We start from the raw sequence: 21,477 nt of genomic DNA on the forward strand, positions 1-21,477 counted from the left end.
GCAATTATTCCAAGCAGTGATGTTTCTTTAAAAAACAATTATACCAGTCATTAGCACCATGGAAACACAGCTCCAAGCCAACACTGGTACTTCCAGAGTAGTTAAACTTGGAAACATGGAAAAAAAGGAATACCTCAAGGCTATGGTTACAAGTCATAAAAATTTCAAGTGGAAACTGAACAATTCTTAAGAATTTAAAGTATTCTAGCCAAAAAATTAAAGAAGATTACTGAAACTTAACCAAGATGCAGTGAAAAGAAATATTTGTCTCAGGGATATTTAATGGACTATGGGAAGGGTGAAAATGCAGGTTTCACATGGATTTTTACAAAGTGAAATGCATACACATGAAAATCTACCCTTAACATTGGGATTTTCCTGGCAGTCTAGTAGTTGAGACTTTGTACTTCTACTATAGGGAACATGGGTTCAATTCCTAGTTGGTTATTTAAACCCTAGTTGATTATATATTTATGATTTTATATATATATATATATATATACACACACTCTACTTCTAAAGGTGTATCTGAATTAAAATACTAGCTCTTCCTTCTCAGAACAGTGCAACTTTAGTCAAGAAACTTCATTTCTCTGTGCTTCAGTCTCTTCATCTGTAAAATAGTAGGAATTTCTGTCTCCTTTGTCCATTGCTGTATCCCCAGGCTTCCGTTTCTTTGAAGGGAGATAGGCAGTAAATCAATTTTTGTTTAAAGAATCAATTAGTTTATTTTAACTACTCAGCTAAAACTTTGTAATCTTTTTTTCAGAATTTTTAAAGACTAGCAAAATGGATATTCCACCTGTGGTTAAAATTATGCAGTTTTTCTTAATATAAGTTATGTTTATAAAAAGATATTAACTTTAGATTATATCTGGCTAGTATATCTTCCTTCACTGGTTCAAAATGTTTCCTTTTCATACATTTTATTTTTGAAACTGAATATTGTGACAACCACAATATAAGACATCATAGAAACCTGTGTACTTTCATCCAACTTTATAGCAATCTTCCTGACCTCTGAAATATGTTATAAAGCATGTTTGTTTTTAGGTCTTCAGCAATGTTTTCTAGGCATCCTCTGACATTTCTAACAACAAAATTAACTTTATCTCAATCCCACATTGTTTTGTATGTTTTATTTGAGCTATTTAACCATGGCAAAGAGAACAAGTGTTACTCCAGTGGTATGGAGAATCATAATTTCACTTTTAAAAAGAAATTTCAGAAGAACCATCTTTACCATTAATAGTGTTTTACAGAATATTGTGTTCAACATAGACAGACTTGTTGAAAAGTAATTGTAGAAATTCCTCTTCATATGTTGGGCACAGTTTTAGGTGCTTTGATAATAATCTATATGAAGACATGTATTTGATAGTTTATTATAATTCTAAGCTCTTTTAATTTTTTTAAATTATATTAGACTTTTATTATTTTATCTTGCTAAATTATGTACTTTTATTAAAAAAAGAAAAAGTCAACTCTACCCATGTATATACTTCTGCCTGACTTACTATTATCTTTATATGTGTTTTACTTTGCAAATATATTTTGTCATTGTGAGGGTTACCATAAATATAATTGAATAAAATAATATAATTTTGCATTCATTTAATCAAGTTTACAAAAGACATATTATTTTACAATATTCTAAAGCAGAATGTGTTTCTTTATGAATTTATACATTAAATATACAAAATCTTCTTGGGATCACTAGTTCATTGCATGTTAGAGGTGATCATATAACATACAGAGCAAATAAGTGTTAATCTGTGTATCAAAACATAGAAAGTTTGATATTCTGCACATGCCATATGAAACATTCTCACAAACTACTTGGTAAAGAACATTTTCTACTACAGGGACCACTGTTTATGACTGTAGGCTTTGGAGGGAAAAATGCAGTCTCTCATTTATTGGATCTGTCAGGGGAATATGTAATTTCCTCAGTTCTGTCTTGTCACAACAAAAATTTGAAGTGATGGAACAGCATTAACAGCTCTCGGATGGACCAGTGTTACAGCTCTGTGTTACAGCTCAGTTTTATTTAGAAAATAAAGGAAAATACATCCTCAAGGCATGAGGGCATGCCGACCCAAAAGACACAAAGAGGAGAGAGAGAGAAAGAGAGAAACAGAGAGAGAGAGAGACAGAAAGAGACCCCCGGCCCTTTGGCTCCTCTTTATATGTTTTTTTCTCCTCCCCCTGGGCCTGCCCTATGTAAATTGGCTAGTCAGGAGTGCTGTTTGTTCTACATGAGATCCTCACTCCCATCCTCGAACCTTCCTTTGTTCTATTTTTGTGGACTTTTCCCTTCCTTGTCTTTTAGCCACCACCATTCTAGACTCCTTTTTTCTATTCTAACTACCTAACATTCCCCCCTCAAGAGATGGGAGGCCCAGTTCTTTGGGAATAGGGGCATTGAGGTCTTTCTGGCTACTTCCTACTGAACTGGGATGGCGAGGGGCATTGGGCCTCATCCTCTTGCTAGCCTCAGGCCTCAGAGTCCTTATAGTGATGTCCATCTAAGGGTGAGTGATATTTTCTGTGGTCGGCTGTAGTTTTATATATCCTTGTTAAACTGGCATTGCATGTTGTAGCTTTTTGAGCCGGGCAGAAACAAAACAGGTTAGACAATTGATAATACATGAAACAATCATAAGCAGCATCAATATGGTGATGACAAGAACTAGTAGGGGCATTAGCCAACTCCAAATTTCCATCACCAGGAGGATCCCCCAAAGAGAGATTGTAGCCACCCCAAGAACTCTCCAGCTTGTTCTTTGAGATCCTGTAGGGTCTGAATGTCTTTTTTTGAGGATTGTGAGACTTTAACTTAACTGGAGGTATTTACCCAGAAATAACACCTCATTCAAGATGGCTCAAGTCCCTCCTTGTTCAGGGATTAGAAGATCTATCTCCTATCTTCTTTTTGTAGTACAATCCATGCCAAGCTGTGTTGGTTCTTTAGAGCTGACCTGAGAAATCTTATCCCCAGAAATTGATTTGGGGGGGGGGGGGGGGGGTTGTTCATTAGAATGACATTCATTTGTAGTTCTGAATAGGTATCTGAGATCTCCCAGGGGCTCACAGGTGTATTGAGTGTTCTCTTCTGTTTTCTTCCATGGCTTGACTCGTGAGTAGTGAATCTAGGAGTCATGCCCTGGTACCTTGATTGCTGTGGGGGTAGAAAGTATTACAGGGTAGGGGCCCTTCCATGTGGGCTGGAGTTGAGCCTTTGGGGACCCATCTTTCCAGACTTTAATTAGGACTTGAGTCCCTGGAACAGATAGTGGTGACTCCTTAGAATCTTTTGGGTCCTGGTTCATACCCCACAAGCATATAACCTGTTGGAATTGCCCAATGGCCATGGTATAAGGCTGGAGGGTCTGAGCCTCTGGATCTAGGAAGAGCTCTTTGACATAAACAAATGCTCTCCCATATAGCATCTCTTAAGGACTAAGACCAACCTGTTCCTTAGGGGCAATACAGGTGTGGAGGAGAGCTATTGGTAAAGCCTCCTTCCATCTCAGGGAGGTCTCCTGGGTTATCATTTTTATTGCTGATTTTAAGAATTGGTTGTCCCTTTCTACTTTTCCTGAAGACTGAGGCCTCCAGCCACAGTGGAGATAAGTAATGCCTAATGCTTTAGAGATCCCTAGGGTAACCTTAGAAGTAAATGATGTCCCATTGTCACTTTGTAATGGCAGACCAAATCTCAGAATAGTTTCATGGAGCAATTTTTTACTACCTCCTCAACTTTCTCAGTCCAGGTGGAAGAGCCTTCAATCCATCCTGTGAATGTATCTATCATGACTAATAGGTAGTTATACCCTTGAGAAATTGGCATCTCGGTGAAGTCCATCTGCTTGCCAGTCCTCTCCTGGATAGGTCCCATGTCATTGGACAGGCTAGGCCAGCTGGGGTCTTCGAGCTCCTTGGGGGAGCTTGTTTAATTGGCAAGTGGGACAAGAGGAGACCACTTGCCTTATAGTTGTTTGGAAGCCTGTTCCTCTGAAGGACCTTTCTAGTAATGTTTGGAGGGCCTTTTCTCCTAAATGAGTGGTGGCATGTAAGGCATTAACTAACTTCCATTGGAGGTCCCCAGGCAGAAAAAGGAATCCCTCCTTTTGGAACCACCCATATGATCTTGAAAGCCCTCACTCTTAGCTTTAAGAGTCTCACCTTCAGTATATGAAGGAGTTTCTGGCAAATTAGTCTGTGGAACTAAGGTGGCAACCCCTATTTGGCCATGGATCTGTAATGCTGCTCTCTTAGCTGCCTGATCAGCTGCTTGGTTCCCTCATGCCACTTCTGTGCTCCCGTTTTGGTGTCCTTTACAGTGGGAGACTGAAACCTCAGTGGGCAGATGGACTGCCTCCAAGAGCCTAAGGATTTGATCACCATATTTGATTGGGGCCCCTTAGGTGGTCAAGGGGCCTCTTTCTTTCCAAATAGCAGCATGAAAGCATATTTGAGTCAGTGTAAATGGCTACTTTTTTTCCTTTTCCCAGCTCTAAAGCTCAAGTCAGGGCTATGTGCTCAGCTAATTGGGCTGAAGTACCTGGTGGCAAACGTTTAGCCTCTATGGTCTCAAAATTGGAGACTACTGTATATCCGGCTCTTTTTCCATCCAAGACAAATCTGCTTCCATCAGTATAGCAGATTTCCTCAGAATTGGTCAGAGGATCTTCTGACAATCCCTCTCGGGGTTTTGTCCAGTGGTCCGAGGTTTCTAGGCAAGACTGAAAGGGGAGAGAGCCCTTGAGGGTAGGCAGGAGGGTGGCTGGGTCAAGAATCTCACAAGAGGATATAGTGAGGCCTGGATTTTCCATCAGTACTTCTTAATATCTGAGAATTCTTTATTCAGACGTCCATAAATGACCTCTCCCATTTAGGAGTTATTTCACTTGGTGGCTGGTAAAACTAGTTCGTTTTTCCCCAAAAGAGAGTTTTAAAGCATCTTCTATCAGGATTGCAATAGCTGCAAGATTTTGAAAGCAGGGAGGCCAGCCTTGGGCGGTTGGGTCGAGGCTCTTGAATAAGTAAGATACAGGCTGGGACTCAGATCCCAACCTTTGAGTTAACACTCCCAAGGCTATTCTTTTTCCTTTGTGGACATAAAGTCGGAATGCTTTTTCTGGGTCGGAATGCAACCTCAAGGCAGGTGCTTGAGTTAAGGCTTGTTTTATTGTAGCCTCTGCCTTCTTTTGAGGAGTTCCCCACATCTTTGGTATTGAATCATCCCATCCCTTCAAGCTTTCATATAAGGGCTGGGCAATTAGACCGTGGTTGGATATCCAGATTCTACAGTACCCAGTTAACTCCAGGAAAGCTCACAATTGTTTTCAAGTTGTGGGGGAGGGCAACTGGAAGATTCCTTGTACACGATCAGAGGACAGCCTCCTGGACCCGTGTGTAATGTGAACTCCCAGGTAAGTGACCTTTGTCTCAACCATCTATGCCTTAGCACAGGAGACTTTATATCCCCTCTCTGCCAAAAAAGTTTAGAACCTGAATTACATGTTGTTGGACATTTTGCTCATCTGGAGAGCAGATTAGTAGGTCATCTACACACTGTAATATTTTCCCATTAAGTCCCAGGTCCAGATCTAGGAGATTCCGGCCAAGAGCCTGCCCAAACATGTGGGGGCTATCTCTGAACCCCTGAGATAATACTGTCCAAGTCACCTGTTGGTGTTTTTTCCTGGAGCCTCCCACTTGAAGGCAATAAGATATTGGGATTCTTTACCCAGTTGTATGCAAAAGAATGCATCTTTGAGATCCAAGATTGTAAACCACTTGGCACTGGGTGGGATTTCTCCCAAGATTATATAGGAATTGGGTACTGTGGAATGGAGCAGGACTACAGCTTCATTTATGATCTGGAGATCCTGAACCATTCACCATGTTCCATCATTTTTCTTTACAGAGAGGATTGGGGTGTGACACGGTGAATTGCTGGGGACCAAGAGCCCACAGGCAAGGAATTTGTTTATTAGAGGCTGTAGGCCTTCCCAGGCCTCTCTTCTGAGGGGATATTGTTTCCAGTTAGGAAACTGAGTGGGATCTCAGAGGACAATGATGACCAGTTCAGCTTGGTGGGCTCATCCAGGAGTCCCCTGGTCCCACACCTGGGGGCTAATTTTGTCCTCCTGTAGTTTTCATTCCCTCTCTATTGGTGAGGGTATAATGGGTTCTTCAGTAGTAACCAGAAGCTGTAGGGCTCTAGAGGCTGAAAAGCTTCTCATCACAAGAGTAGTCCCCAGTTTAGTGAGTATATCTCTTCCCAATAAGGGAGTAGGACACTCAGGGACCACCAGAAACTGGTGGGAAAATATGTGTCCATCCCAGAAACAAAGAAGTGCTCAGGTGAATCTTTTAGTAGTTGTTTTTCCTGTAGCACCCACAATGGTACAGGTTTGAGAGGAGAAGGCTCCAGCGTAGGAGGTGAGGACAGAGTAGGTAGCTCCTGTATCAACTGAGAAAGTCTCAGACCTACTTGCCACATCCAGTTGCACCCTTGACTTCAGCCCCATGATGGTTATCTGTGACAGGTGGTCTGGCTGAAGCAGGCTGCTTCAGTCTTGTCGAACCATCCTGAGGGAAGGCTTGGTGCTTGACCTTAAGGCTCTTGGGTCCCAAGGGCATAGTGCTGCCCAATGTCCCGATTGATGGCATTTGTAGCAAGCTGTTTTATGAGACTTGTCATGGCTTGGACATTCTTTGGCCCAATGCCCCACCTGTCTACAGATTAGGCATTTGCCTGGTGCCTTGTCCTTCAAGGACTCAGGGTTTGCCATAGGGCTTCCCTGGAGGGTGGCCAGCATCTAGGCATGCCTTGTCTCTTTCCTTTTATCCCTCTCCTGGGCTGTGGCCTCCCTCCCCTGTTCTCTGTTATAAAAGGTATTGGTGGCTGTCTGGACCATCTCATCTAAAGAGGCAGCAGAGTCCTGCTGCTGTAGCTGTTCTAACTTTATCCTGAAGTCTGATGTGCATTGGAACAGGAATTTGCCCTTTAAAACTACCAGTCCCTCGTAAGAGTTTAAGTCTAGATTGGTAAACTTTTGGAGGGGCTCTATTAGCCTTTCCAGAAAGGCAATGGGGTTCTCAATGGATTCCAGACTTATTGCTGAGATTTAGCACAGTCTCACAAGTAACAGGCTTTCTTCTATTTCCATGGTGGACTTCCTTAGGGGTGAGTCTTTCTGAAGCTTATCCTACCCAGTACTGTTGCAACCTGACAGCCAGGTGTCCCCGGGTCAGGGTGCAGATCCCCAGGCAAGCTGAGGCATGACAGCCTCCTGGGGATCGAATCCCCAGGCAGGTCGAGGCATGTCGGCCTCCCGAGAATTGAGTCCCTGGGCAGGTCAAGGCATGTTGACCTACTGGGACTTCTGGACTGGCAGATCCCCGAGCAGGTTGAAGCATGACAACCTTTCGACAACCAGATATCTAGGCAGGTCAAGGCAGGTTGACCTCCTGGGACCCCCGGACTGGTGGATCCCTGAGCAGACTGAGGCATGACACCCTTCCAGGGACCAGATCCCTAGGCAGGTTGAGACAGGATGACCTCCTGGGATCCGCAGACTGGAGTTGGGTGTCCCCAAATCTCCAGCTATGACTAGTGCTGGATAGGATTAAGGGATTGTAATTTTAACTTATTGCCAGTTTGTTCACCATAAATGGGAATAGATATCATGATGTAAAGCATCCAAGCCTGTGCCCTAAGACTGGGAACCTGGTGAAACAGTCATAAGCCTTATCTTCTTACTGCTCTAAGGGATTCCAAGTCACTGATTTCCTCCCCGAGTCCTCTATAAGGGCAGTTTAGGGTGTTTCCAATGGTAAACGTTTCATTGTCATAGATCCACTTTAGGTAATAACAGAAGTAATGACAAAAGAGTGGGTTATCTGGCCCTCTTAGGGGCATTGAGAGTATTTTAATAATAGATGGGGTGGAGCAATGTTGCCTACAAGGGGGCAGGGACCTGGTTGTAGGAGTTAGTAATTGGCTTAAGAACAAATTGATAAGAGGCAACAGACCAGATGTCGCATAAAAGTGGAGTGGAGATTTGATCCAGGGGTGTGTTTGTAATTTTAGGAGAAGGGTGGTAAGGGTTTAGGCCCAAATGGCCTGCAGGGCTAACTCCCAAAGTGACAAACATTATCCCTGGAAGCCCAACTGCCTTTGAAGGGAGGCCAACAGATGGACTTCTAGCAGGCACTGTGTGGCTGTTTCTGGCCCCAGCAGGTTCACTGAGAGATGCCGATGTTGCACGTGTTGTAGAAAACATAAAGATGAAGTCCTGAATATCTAGAGGGGTTGGATATTATACAGTATTTCCCTCCCAAGGGCCAGCTATTTTCTAGTTTTCCCTCCAGACGACTATAGAGGCAACACTGTGGGCCCGGACAGGGCTTAGGAAAAGAGCATAAAACAGGAGGGAAGAGGGCAGGGCACAACTTTTGAAAAAACTACATAGCACAAGGGCCTAACATAAACTGATTAAAATCAATTGGGTCCAAGATGACAAGTCAAACTCAAGTAAACCTTGACCTCCAATCTGCAAGCTAAGTGACACACCCAGAGGTGGCAAGACAATCCCAGTTCAGTTCAGTTCAGTTCCTCAGTCTGGTACGACTCTTTGTGACCCCGTGAATCACAGCACGCCAGGCCTCCCTGTCCATCATCAACTCCCAGAGTTTACTCAAACTCATGTCCATCAAGTCGGTGATGCCATCCAGCCATCACATCCTCTATCGTCCCCTTCTCCTCCTGCCCCCAATCCCTCCCAGCATCAGGGTCTTTCCCAATGAGTCAACACTTTGCATGAGGTGGCCAAAGTATTGGAGTTTCAGCTTCAGCATCAGTCCTTCCAAAGAACACCCAGGACTGATCTCCATAGGATGGACTGGTTGGATCTCCTTGCTGTCCAAGGGACTCTCTAGAGTCTTCTCCAACACCACAGTTCAAAAGCATCAATTTTTCGGTGCTCAGCTTTCTTCACAATCCAACTCTCACATCCATACATGATCACTGGAAAAACCACAGCCTTGACTAGATGGACCTTTGTTGGCAAAGTAATGTCTCCACTTTTTAATATGCTCTCTAGGTTGGTCATAACTTTCCTTCCAAGGAGTAAGAGTCTTTTAATTTCATGGGTGCAATCACCATCTGCAGTGATTTTGTAGCTCAAAAAAATAAAGTCTGACACTGTTTCCACTGTCTCCCCATCTATTTCCCATGAAGTGATGGGACCAGATGCCATGATCTTAGTTTTCCGAATGTTGAGTTTTAAGCCAACTTTTCCATCTTCTCTTTCACTTTCATCAAGAGGCTTTTTAGTTCCTCTTGACTTTCTGCCATAAGGGTGGTGTCATCTGCATATCTGAGGTTATTGATATTTCTCCCAGCAATCTTGATTCCAGCTTGTACTTCTTCCAGGCCAGCGTTTCTCATGATGTATTCTGCATATAAGTTAAATAAGTAGGGTGACAATATACAGCCTTGATGTACTCCTTTTCCTATTTGGAACCAGTCTGCTGTTCCATGTCCAGTTCTAACTGTTGCTTCCTGACCTGCATATAGGTTTCTCAAGAGGCAGGTCAGGTGGTCTGGTATTCCCATCTATTTCAGAATTTTCCACAGTTTATTGTGATCTATACAGCCGAAGGCTTTGGCATAGTCAATACAGCAGAAATAGATGTTTTTCTGGAACTCTCTTGCTTTTTCGATGATCCAGCGGATGTTGGCAATTTGATCTCTGGTTCCTCTGCCTTTTCTAAAACCAGCTTGAACATCTGGAAGCTCACGGTTCATGTAATCCTGAAGCCTGGCTTGGAGAATTTTGAGCATTACTTTACTAGCATGTGAGATGAGTGCAATTGTGTGGTAGTTTGACTATTCTATGGGATTACCTTTCTTTGGGATTTGAATGAAAACTGACCTTTTCCAGTCCTGTGGCCACTGCTGAGTTTTCCAAATTTGCTGGCATATTGAGTGCAGCATTTTCACAGCATCATCTTTCAGGATTTGAAATAGCTCAACTGGAATTCCATCACCTCCACTAGCTTTGTCAAAAGATGGAGGAGTGGGTGGTTCCTCAATGGTTGGGATGATCCTCCCACTCATTAGCATACGAATTCACCCAGCTCTCCAAACCTAGCCACACCACATTCTATGGCAGAAGCACTTGCCCTCTGCAATGGCCCACACCCTGAGGAGTGTGCTTCTCTCTGTATCTGAACAAATCCACCTCTTACCTATCTCTGTCTCTCACTGAATTTTTGCAATGCTACATCAGAGCCTGAGCTTCATTAGGTCCTGAAGCCAGGCATCGTGGGTTTTGGCCAGGCTCAAGTCCCAGGAGAGAGGAGCTTGAGGACGGGAGGAAAAAGCAGTGGGAAAAATGTGCCAAGGAATCCCCTTCATAACTTGTCAGAAAATCTGCTAAATACCTGTGCTTACAGTTTTCATTGACTTGATCCTTGGCCAAAGAAGATTAAGGACAGAAGAACCCCCACCAGCCTGGGTAACAGCTACGGGGGCCAGCAGATAGTGGAGCCTTTGGGACACACTGAGGAGTCACCTCTCCAGAGTCCCTCAGTCGCCCCCACTTCCAGTCGCCTGTTCACGGGGGGTTCAAGGAAACAAGGAGTGAGACACAAGGAGCGAGAGACTGTAAAGGAATTAGGATTTTGCTAGGCATATGTCCTTCCGGCCATAGGAGCAACGAGGTCTTCTGGAATCTGAGACTGAGCTGTATAAGCTCTCTGCTGAGTTGGTTTTTCACTGTCCCGGTTTCCAGCATGCTGGGCTTCTTGTCACTTCCCCTGTGCTGGGTTTTCCTCGCATTCAGCTTCCACCGCGGGAGCTTTCGCCAAGTTGGGCTCCTGCTGTGCTTGGCCTCCTCCTCGCAGGGGCCGTGCCAAGGTTGTTTCACCCAACCTTGTTAAATCTGAGTCAGGGCACCATAGATGTCAGGGGAGTGTGTAATTTCCTTGGTTCTGTCTCATCACAACAAAAATATCAAGTGATGGACCAGCATTACAGCTCTCGGACAGTGTCACAGCTCTCAGATAGACCAGAGTCACAGCTCTTAGACAGACCAGGGTTACAGCTCTCAGATGGACCAGTGTTACAGCTTCGTGTTACAGCTCCATTTTATTTAGAAATTAAAGGAAAATACATCCTCTAGGCATGAGGGCATGTCAACCCAGAGGACATGAAGAGAGGACCCTTTGGCTCCTCTTTATGTTTTTTTTCTCCTCCCCCTGGGCCTGCCCTATGTAAACTGGGCTAAGCAGGAGTGCTGTTTGTTCTACCTGAAGTCCTCACTCCAGTCCGTGGACCTTCCTTTGTTCTATTTTTGCGAGCTTTTCCCTTCCTTGTCTTATTTAGCCACTGCCATTCTGGACTCTTTATTCCTATTCTCCGTACCTAACAGATCAAAAACACAGGATAAAATAACTGGCTTGTAATGATAGAAAACAGTTAATAATTATTTGCTGAACAAGGCATTTAGATATTTATATACCATGTGCCATAAAATATTATTTCATTGGACTGTTTATGATAATATAGCTCTGTAATAAATTTCTTCTAAAAATAAGAAAATTCCAACTCAAAAATAAGGTAGTTAGCTTGCACAAGATCATACGCTATTTTACAAAGACATATTTTAACCAATCAAGATGGAAACGGCAACCCACTCCAATATCCCTGGTTAGAGAATCCCATGGACAGAGGAACCTGGAGGGCTATAGTGCATGAGGTCACAGAGTCAGACATGACTGAGCACACACACACTCTTTAAACCAAGATTTCCTGTTGTTTCAAGTATACTTATCTGTATACTTGCAATCATCTTTATTCTGCATCACCAAGTTAAAATCAACCTTATTCACAACAGTCAAGACATGGAAGCTATCTAAGTGTTGATCAACAGATGAATTTTAAAATGTCACATATATATATATATATGTATATATATATATACGCACACGCACACATATATACATGCATACAATGGAACATTATTCAGCCATAAAAAGGTAGGAAATCCATTTGCAACAATAGGGATGGACCCTGAGGGCATTATGCTAAGCAAAAGAAGCTGGACAGAGACAGATACTGTATGATCTCACTTATATGTGGAATTTTTAAAAGGCCAAACTCATGGAAGTAAAAGTGGAAGGGTGATTGCTGGGGCATTGGAGTGGGGCTAACGAGGTGATGTTGGTCAAATGATACAAAATTCCAGTTATTAGTTGAATAAATTGTGGGGATCTAATATACAGTATGATGATTACAGTTAACAATACTGTATTATATATATGAAAGTTATTATAAGAGTAGATTTTAGATGTTCTTACCACATGTACATACATAAACACACACATACATACACAAGTAGTAATTATGTGAGATGAGATTTTAAATAACCTTGTTTTGGTAATAATTTTACAATATATAGGGCTTACCCAGTGGCACTAGTGGTAAAGAACATGCCTGCCAATGCAGGAGATGCAAGAGACTCAGGTTCGATCCCCGGGTCAGGAAGATCCACTGGAGGAGGGCATGGCAACCCACTCCAGTATTCTTACCTGGAGAATCCCATGGACAGAGAAGCCTGGCAGGCTATAGTCCATGGGGTCACAAAGAGTTGGACACAACTGAAACGACTTCGCATGCATGCAAATTGCGATATATGAGTGTATCAAATCATCACTTTGTACACCCTTAACTTAATGTTACTGTATCTCAGTTGTATCTAAATAAAGCTAGGGAAGGAGGAAGCCATCTAAGTGTTCTGCTGTAGCACTGAAGATCTGACTATATGCACAACTAGTAAAATTCTTCTTAAACTAGAAAATTATTTGAATCCAGTAAAAGCAGTTAACAACCAATCAACCAACAATAAATGTTTATTAATGCCTAATTATTATAGGTGTTTAAGCTAGGAAAATATTTTTCATTTTTATGAAAATAGAGAAATGCCATTATTAATCACTTCTAAAACATCTACTCTAATTTTATATATTCTTAGCACTGTATAATTAGTTTTTTTCATACTTCAAATACTTGATCCTCTTGAGATATATAATCTGCACTGGCAGTTAAAGTCTTCTATTTATTGAACAGTAGGAAAGGGTGACATAGACAGAGTTTCCTGCCAATAAACTTCACTGCTGATATTATAAACAGAGTGTGTATAGATAGAAAAGAATTCCAACATGGAACATCCCTTACTGTTTGCCAAGTTCCTCATAGGTTGCTAATCACTACCTGACAATGATTCAATGAAAAGTGAAGTCAGACCACCAAACTATTTCATATGTCATAGCCTATTGAGCAGCGGCCAAACGTTAAACACCAGATGTCTTCATTGACCTAGGCTGGACTGAAAGCAGAGAATGAATAGCAATGACTCTATTTCATGTCCAAATTTCCTCAACCAGTTTAGAATTAAATACAACACATGCATGTATAAAAATCTGCTAAGCTGTAAGAACGAAATATTATAACTTCCATTTATATTTTATCTAAAATTGAAGCCATAAATATACACAAACACTGAAAGAATGTTTAGGGTCATATAAATGAGTACCAGGGTCTTGCAAGTGGCAATTAGAGCTAATCACTACTTTATATTAAACATAAATAAAAAGATAACTTAGAGCATAAGGTGGTTATTATGACATATTTCATGAAATAAATATTTATGTTTGGTATGTTAAAGTACTAAAAAACTAGGAAATGATGTTTATGAATATATGTATATATTCATACACACATTTCATAATATATAAGGAGAAAAATTTCTATAATCCATAATGATATAATTTTTAATAACTTTTTATAGATTGAAGATCAATTTCTAGATGGTATATGTAGTACCTACTGCTATATCCACCCTACACCAAATTTCTGGAACTTATATAAAAACATGCATATATAATTAGAGTTGCACCAGAAACAAGAAAAGAGATTGGTGGGGGATCAAAGACTCATGAGCAGTCCATCATAAACAGTAAACAAGTTTGACATCTTTGAAATAAAAATTGCAGCCAAAGAGAAGCACTGACCCATAACATGCTTATGTTGGTGGAGTCAGTAGCAGGTGACAATCGAGGGCAATTTAGGGTGATTAATTGATGTGCCGGGGCAGGAGCAGTCAACAGGTTTATGTAGTCCATCCACATTAAGTGAGAGAGCAGCTAGTGGGGATCTGCCTCTGGAATATGCCAAGAAAATGAGAGGTTTGGTCTGGGTGTAACAGCTGCGCTCTGGGAGTCTTAACAAAGAGAAAGGGGAAGTTTTATATTCAGAAAGACAGCTGCTGGGTAATCTTCAAATGTAAAGTGAGTAATATGTATCATAGGCAGGGTTATAACAATGTCCTCCAGGATTCCTCTAGCCTGGTTATTCAATCAAACATTAATGTGATATGTTATCAATGGACTTTGTAAACAGAGGTAAGATTACTAATCACTTGATTTTAAAATGGGGAAATCATTCTGTAATATCCAGGTGAGTCATAATCACATGGACCTTTAAAAAAGCAAAAGGCAGAAGAGTCATTCAGAGATGCAGCAGCAGAAGAGATGAAGCAGAAGCAGAGGTCAAAAACATGTGATATGTGAGTGAGAAGGGCTTGATCCTCCTCTGCTTACTCTGAAGGTAGAGAAAAAGTTCTACAAGCGGTATAATGCAAGTGACATCTAGAAGCTGAGAATGACCCTTAGCCGAGAGCTAGAAAAGTATCAGGGACCTCAGTCCTACAATTGTGCATGCTTAGGTGCATAGTTGTGTCCAACTGTTTGCAACCCCATGGACTGTATCCGTCCTCTGTCCATAGGATTTTCCAGGCAAGAATTCTGCAACTGATTGGTACTCAATTCTGCCAACAACCTGAAGAGGCTTGAAGTAGATTCTCCTCTAAAACTTACAGAGAAAAACACAGACAAGCTTACATGTTGATTTGTGAGACTCAGAGCAGAGAAGCCTCCCAAGCCCATTGGATTTCAGACTTAAAGAATTGTGAGATAATAAATTTGTGCTATTTGCCACTGTTAATTTTATGTTGATTTATCACAGCAGCAAGAGAAAACTAAAAGAATATCCCTTTTAAACTTCCACACCTCTTGCACGCCCAATTAGAGTAACAAATGTGACAAAAGAATAGACAAATTCAGCTTCACTGTTAAACACACATTCAAAAACCACTAAGTACGTGAGGTAAGAAAATAAGATGACAGAAACTCAACAGATGGAAGAAATAAAACCCTATAAAAGAATTAATTGAAAATATATTAAAATATTCATGATTGACATATCTAGAAATCAATAGAATGTGACATGTGTATCATATAAGTGATTTGCTCATGATATACAAGAGAATAAAAAGTGTATAAAAAAAATTAAAATACACTGCATACATTTTAATTTAAACATTTTTTTAAAACGTGTGTGTTTCTTATTATGAGTAAATTTGTAAACTTGGATTAATTTTGGTTGCATATAATAAAAAGACAAAAATAGAGCAGTAACTTAAAAATGTAGAGGTTATTTTTTATCTTGGTGGTGGTTTAGTCAGTAAGCTGTGCCCAGCTCTTGTGACCCCATGGACTGTAGCCCACCAGGTTCCTCTGTCCATGGAATATCCCAGGCAAGAATACTGGAGTGGGTTGTCATGTCCTTCTCCACAGGACCTTCCCTACCCAGGGATCTAACACAAGTCTCCTGCATTGCAGGCAGACCCTTTACCACCGAGCCACCAGAGAAACCCATTTATTTATCTTACTCATACTAAATGTGAAGTGTCTGAAATTATTATAAGAACTTCTGGTACATGAGAGCCCTGTGGTATCATTATCTCTCATGTTGCAAGTCCCTTATTATGTTTCTCTAATTCTGTGTATTCTTAATAATCACAAAATGGCTATGACAGCACTTGTGATTGCACCAAATGTGCCAAGTGGTAGAAAGGAAAAAAGTGTCAGATGTTAAAGGGGTCACCTTCCATCTGTATTATCCCAACTCAGTTTTCTGCTTACATCTCAGTGGTCACCCTTTTTCCAATGGAGAGATAAAAACGTAGTTTATATATGAGAATTGCTGACTTTTTCTAAGACATTCTGTATTGAAGGAAAAAGTGAAAACTGACTACTGGCTTGGCAAAAGAACAATCAGCTCTTTTAACATTAACCTTATGGTACCATTGTTTTAAATGAGTTTTTACAAAGTGCACTTCTGAATGTCACATTCTCTCAGAAATCAGTGCAATGCTATATTTTGTAGATTAAAGCATACAATTGCAGTAAATATTTAACATCTAGATACCAGTTATACTTTGCTGAAAAACAATGCGTGCATACTTCTTAAAGGCTAGATTGCAACCTGAAATAAAACATGGCCTGTATCTGTTACATAGTATTTTTATTAAAAAGTTATTGTGGCAATTTAAATGTCTTGATGCTTTAAAAACTGAAAAGTAAGACTAAATTCTAGGTACATTTCTGTAAAACAAATTCATGCTGAATCAGTCAGGATAGGCTACGTTTCATTGCACTAGGAAACAATCTCAATGAATTAATAAATGAATATTTGCCATTCACACTACATGTAGCAGGGCTCTTTGTTAACTGAATTCTAGTAATGCACAAGGCCAGTGGAAGCTCTGTTATGACACCTGCTTTCAAAATCACCTAGATAATGTGAAAAGAATATGTTTAATTTCACACTGGGTCTCAAAGATATAGTCTAGAATTACTGTGAAGCATTTAAACGTGCATTTAACTAGGTCAAAGTAAATCACATATTTATGTCTAACTGAACAGCAGGTCAAAAAGCACAATCTTTTACATGTGTTGGGAAAATAATTGAATGGGACTAATGGATTCTGTACTTACATTTGTAGGGAAAAATGTTAATTGGCTAAATTATTTGGAAAGCCATTTGATGATATGCATTAACAACCTTTAAAAATAATCATGATATTTAACCCTGATCTTGTTTCAGGGATTTAATACTAAGAAGGACAAAATATGCATATAGAAATGTTTGTATAATTTTTAATAATAACAATATTAAAATGTCCACTACTATGGGACTGACTATATAGAGAACGACATGTGTGCACATTAAAATACTACATTCTGATCCCCTAGGAAATTATCAGATTAAATAATGCATCTATTTTATATTCCAAAATACACACTAAATCCATGAAAAGTATAGCAAAATGTTTTAATGTGAAATTATGTGAGACTCTGGTAGCTGACTTCCAAACCTAAGAAACCTGGATATAATACATCAGTGGAGAAACAATTCTAATGACAGAATTCTTAAAAATCCCCCAAACCAGAAGTACTATGTTTTGCATCACTGCAAAATAAAAGGGATGCAGATGAAATAAGGAAGACTAAATGAAAACATGAGAAGTGGTTATATACCTAGTTTCCCTCTCTAACCTAAATCATATGGCAGGTGGCTTTCTTCCATTTAGAAAGAGATATGGAGAATTATTCTCCAGAGACAGTAATATGGACAGTATTCGAACTGGTGAATGCCAAGAGAGTTGAAGGCATAGAGTGATTTACCAAAAACTAGGCGAAGATAAGAATTAATGCTATGGATGCAGAAATGTGAACATTCTCCCTCCATTTTCTCTCCAGAACACTTTGAGAAGGATTCTAGAAGACTCTTCTGGAAAGTTCAAGAGCAAACGCTTAGATACCAGCACCTAATCTTGGTGTAATCCCAAAGCAATCCATTGAAATCACTCTCTAGGAAACTCAAAGCCAGCAAGTCCAATACACTTTGAGTGTGTGTACGTATGTGTGTATGTGTATACACACACACACACACACACACACACACACACACATATGACTTGTATATGGGCTTCCCTTGTGGCTCAGCTGGTAAAAAAGCTGCCTACAATGTGGGAGACCTGGGTTCAATCCCTGGGTTGGGAAGATCCCCTGGAAAAGGGCAAGGCTACCCACTCCAGTATTCTGGCCTGGAGAATTCCATGGACTGTATAGTCCACGGGGTCGCAAAGAGTCAGACATGACTGAGCGACTTTTACTCACACACATGTATAAATATAATCAGTCCTCCATTCTTCTTTTCTTTTTTTTTAAAGAGTACCATTTTTAAAGTCTTTGTTGAATTTGTTAGAATACTGCTTCTGTTTCATGTTTTGTTTTTCTGACCATGAGGTATTTTCTTAGCTCCCTGACAAGGGATCGAACCTGCATTCCCTGCATTGGAAGGCAAAGTCTTAGCCATTGGACTGCCAGGGGAGTCCCAGCCCCCCATTCTTAATCACAGACATATACCAAGAAACAGAATATTTGCCAGAAATACCTTGTAACAAGGAAAAATTAAAGGCTTGTTAAACAGTGAGGGAAAAAAAGGAACTAAGAGGAAATAAAGAAATTATGGAATAATTTTGAGTGAGATTCTTTTAAAGAAGTATATAAGCTAGTAGCTGAAAAGCAATAAATGAAGAAAATAAAAGCCCATTAAAGAACCATACAATACCATAGTAAATTGATTTCTAATCAAACAGTGTAGCTAATGACTACATGAACAATTACAGAAAGATCTATACATCATGCGATATGACTGGAAAAATTTGTAAAGAAGCATTCTCAAACTCAGACCAGAGCAATATTTTCTCATAACATGTTGACCATTAGATGTGTCTTAAAAAGGGATGGAAATGTCCATAGTTAAATGAAATTAACATTTCTCAATTATCTTATTGTTACAAGATTCATTAATATTCTTCAAAAAGGGAATGTTTTATGCCACATTTCCCAAAGTTTGATAATAGTTTTTTTTTTTAAATTTCTTCCTATGGAATACTTGCCTAAAGAGTGAAGAAAGACTCATGGTTAATGGGATGCACAGCTAGAAAAATGAGGAAGGAGTAGTGATGAAGATGACTATGTCCCCATGTTCCAATGTAAGGCACAGCTGGTAGCAAGCAAGAGGATATTAAGTGATTTGGGGAAACTGCATAAGATTCTACAGTTTATATAATAAATAACAGTCTGTAAAGGGTTCCAGTGACCAGAGAAGCTAAAATTTAAATATAGAATAAGCAGTGAGTTTGAAGAGATAATGAACACAAAGAATACAGTAGCTTTCTGCTTAAGTACATAATCTGGCTCTTCTAAATCAATGGTAACTTTTGTACAACAAAAATCCTTTGAACACTTATGTTCTGTTTTCTTTCCTGTCTTAAGAAATACTGACCTAAAGCAAGAGTTGGGAAAATGTTTCCTAGTTGCTTGTGCATTGGACCACACAACGCTGTAATTATTTCACAAAGTCCGTGGTTGCCTTTGGCAGGGAGGACCTTGTTCAGGTAGCTATGACTTTTTTCGGTGGCGGTGTCCATCACCAGTTACGCTGGGTCTGATACACTGCCCAGCACACTGATGGGAAAGAACGACTCCATTTGCTTCCCTAGAAGTGTGTGGGGTACAGCAGCCCTGCCCCACCAGAGCTGAGGCAGCCTCTTGTTCAAGCAACTTCTGAGTGCGGAGGTCAGCTACTAAATCCTGAAGCTTTTCACACCAGGTTTAATTTACATATGGGACTTCCCTGGTGGCGCAGATGGTAAAGCATCTGCCTACAATGCGGGAGACCCGGGTTCAATCCCTGGGTTGGGAAGATCTCCTGGAGAAGGAAATGGCAACCCACTCTAGTATTCTTGCCTGGAAAATCCCATAGACGGAGGAGCCTGGTAGGCTACAGTCCATGGGGTCGCAAAGAGTTGGACACGACTGAGGGACTTCACTTTCACTTCCACTTTTCCTTGGTGGCTCAAACAGTAATGAATCTGCCCGCAATGTGGGAGACCCAGGTTTGATGCCTGGGTTGAGAAGATCCCCTAGAGAAGAAAATGGCTACCCACTCCAGTATTCCTGCCTGGAGAATGCCATGGACCAGAGTCCATGGCAGCGAAAAGAGTCGGATACAACTGAGTGACTACCGCTTTCACTTTCACTTTCATTTATATAAAACCACTTTGGATCTTTACCATATGTGAAATATATTCATTTATATTATAAAGCCCTAATTTTAACATTTGCTTACTCAAAACTATTGATCATGTGTCAGATTATATTTACCAAGCTATAAAAAAGGTATGTATTGTATCATCAACAGGCATTTTAACTCCATGAGTCAAAAACTGTCTGAAAAAGTTAGCCTACCATAAAATGTTTTGTCCTTTCAAATTAATACCCATTCATTTCTCATAACACATAAGGTCAAATATTACTGCATACATAAAAACATTAAAAATATAAGTAAAATAATTTTATACTTATGAAGAATAAATGTTTTCATAAGACGCAGCTTGGGTTTTTTAAAATCTTGACTATAAATATAAAATGACATCATAAGTTTGATCAGATTATCAGTTTCTTATCTTTTTATAGTTGACATCATTATTCTTATAAAGCATATTTTTGGTGGCTTGATATTACCCCAGATGTGGCAAAGATGATTGAATCATGCCCTCTTTCTATGAGGAAGAAAGCATAATTAATACCTGCTGGGTCTTTTGAGTTCCAGAAACAATTTATTCCAGGTTGCAATGTACTTTCTCCAGGTTATAAGCCCAACAGAATACATTATCCAGTAGGTTTGGAAGCAGGAAAGTGCTCAGTCTGTGTTATAAGCACTTCTGCCCCTTGGGAATACGGACTCAGTAGACTTTACCATTAGAGGTATCAGTAACTGGAAAAACCGCTACATGGAGGTTATAGCAAGCCCCAGGAGGAGAGTCAAACATGGGCTTTTGAGGATCTGAAGCAAATCCAGACCATCTGTAGCACAGAATTAAGTACTATTTGAAAAAGAACTCTCAGCATGACCTAGAAGACATTAAACACTTCAACATGGAACATCAAGTGTCTTTCTCTCCAGAGCTGATGATCACAAACTGGATTCTGTCCTGGTCGCTAAATCATAAGATCAGGCAGACTAAGAAGAAATTCATAGTATGTTGGCCACTGTGTGTCTGTAATCAACAGGTGACCCATCAAGGTACTTGAGCATGATTCCCTGAACTTTTGCCACTCACTAATGTTTCAGTAGAACTAAAATCCCCCCTCACATTCATGCCTATGTAACAGAAAATTTGGTGACCCATTCAAATGAGAGTTCCCTCTGTGCAGAGGACAGCAAAGATCATAACAATACCAACCACCAGAAGTAGGAGCCTATAGACCTGCACCTACTTGCATGGGTTCAGAGTTTCTGAGAAGGACTTAATACACAAGCAATGGTTAGAATAAAGGTTTAATTCATGCAAAGGAGAAGAACACAGCAAGACCAGCATCTCCAATGTGGACCAGTCTCTCTGGCCAGCAGGTCCCTCTCAATAGCTACTGAAGCTGATGGACTACATGCCTCCCCCTCTGGTCTTACAGGTGAAGACC

Source organism: Dama dama, chromosome 5 (genome assembly GCF_033118175.1).
Source record: "Dama dama isolate Ldn47 chromosome 5, ASM3311817v1, whole genome shotgun sequence".
Taxonomy (NCBI): Eukaryota; Metazoa; Chordata; class Mammalia; order Artiodactyla; family Cervidae; genus Dama; species Dama dama.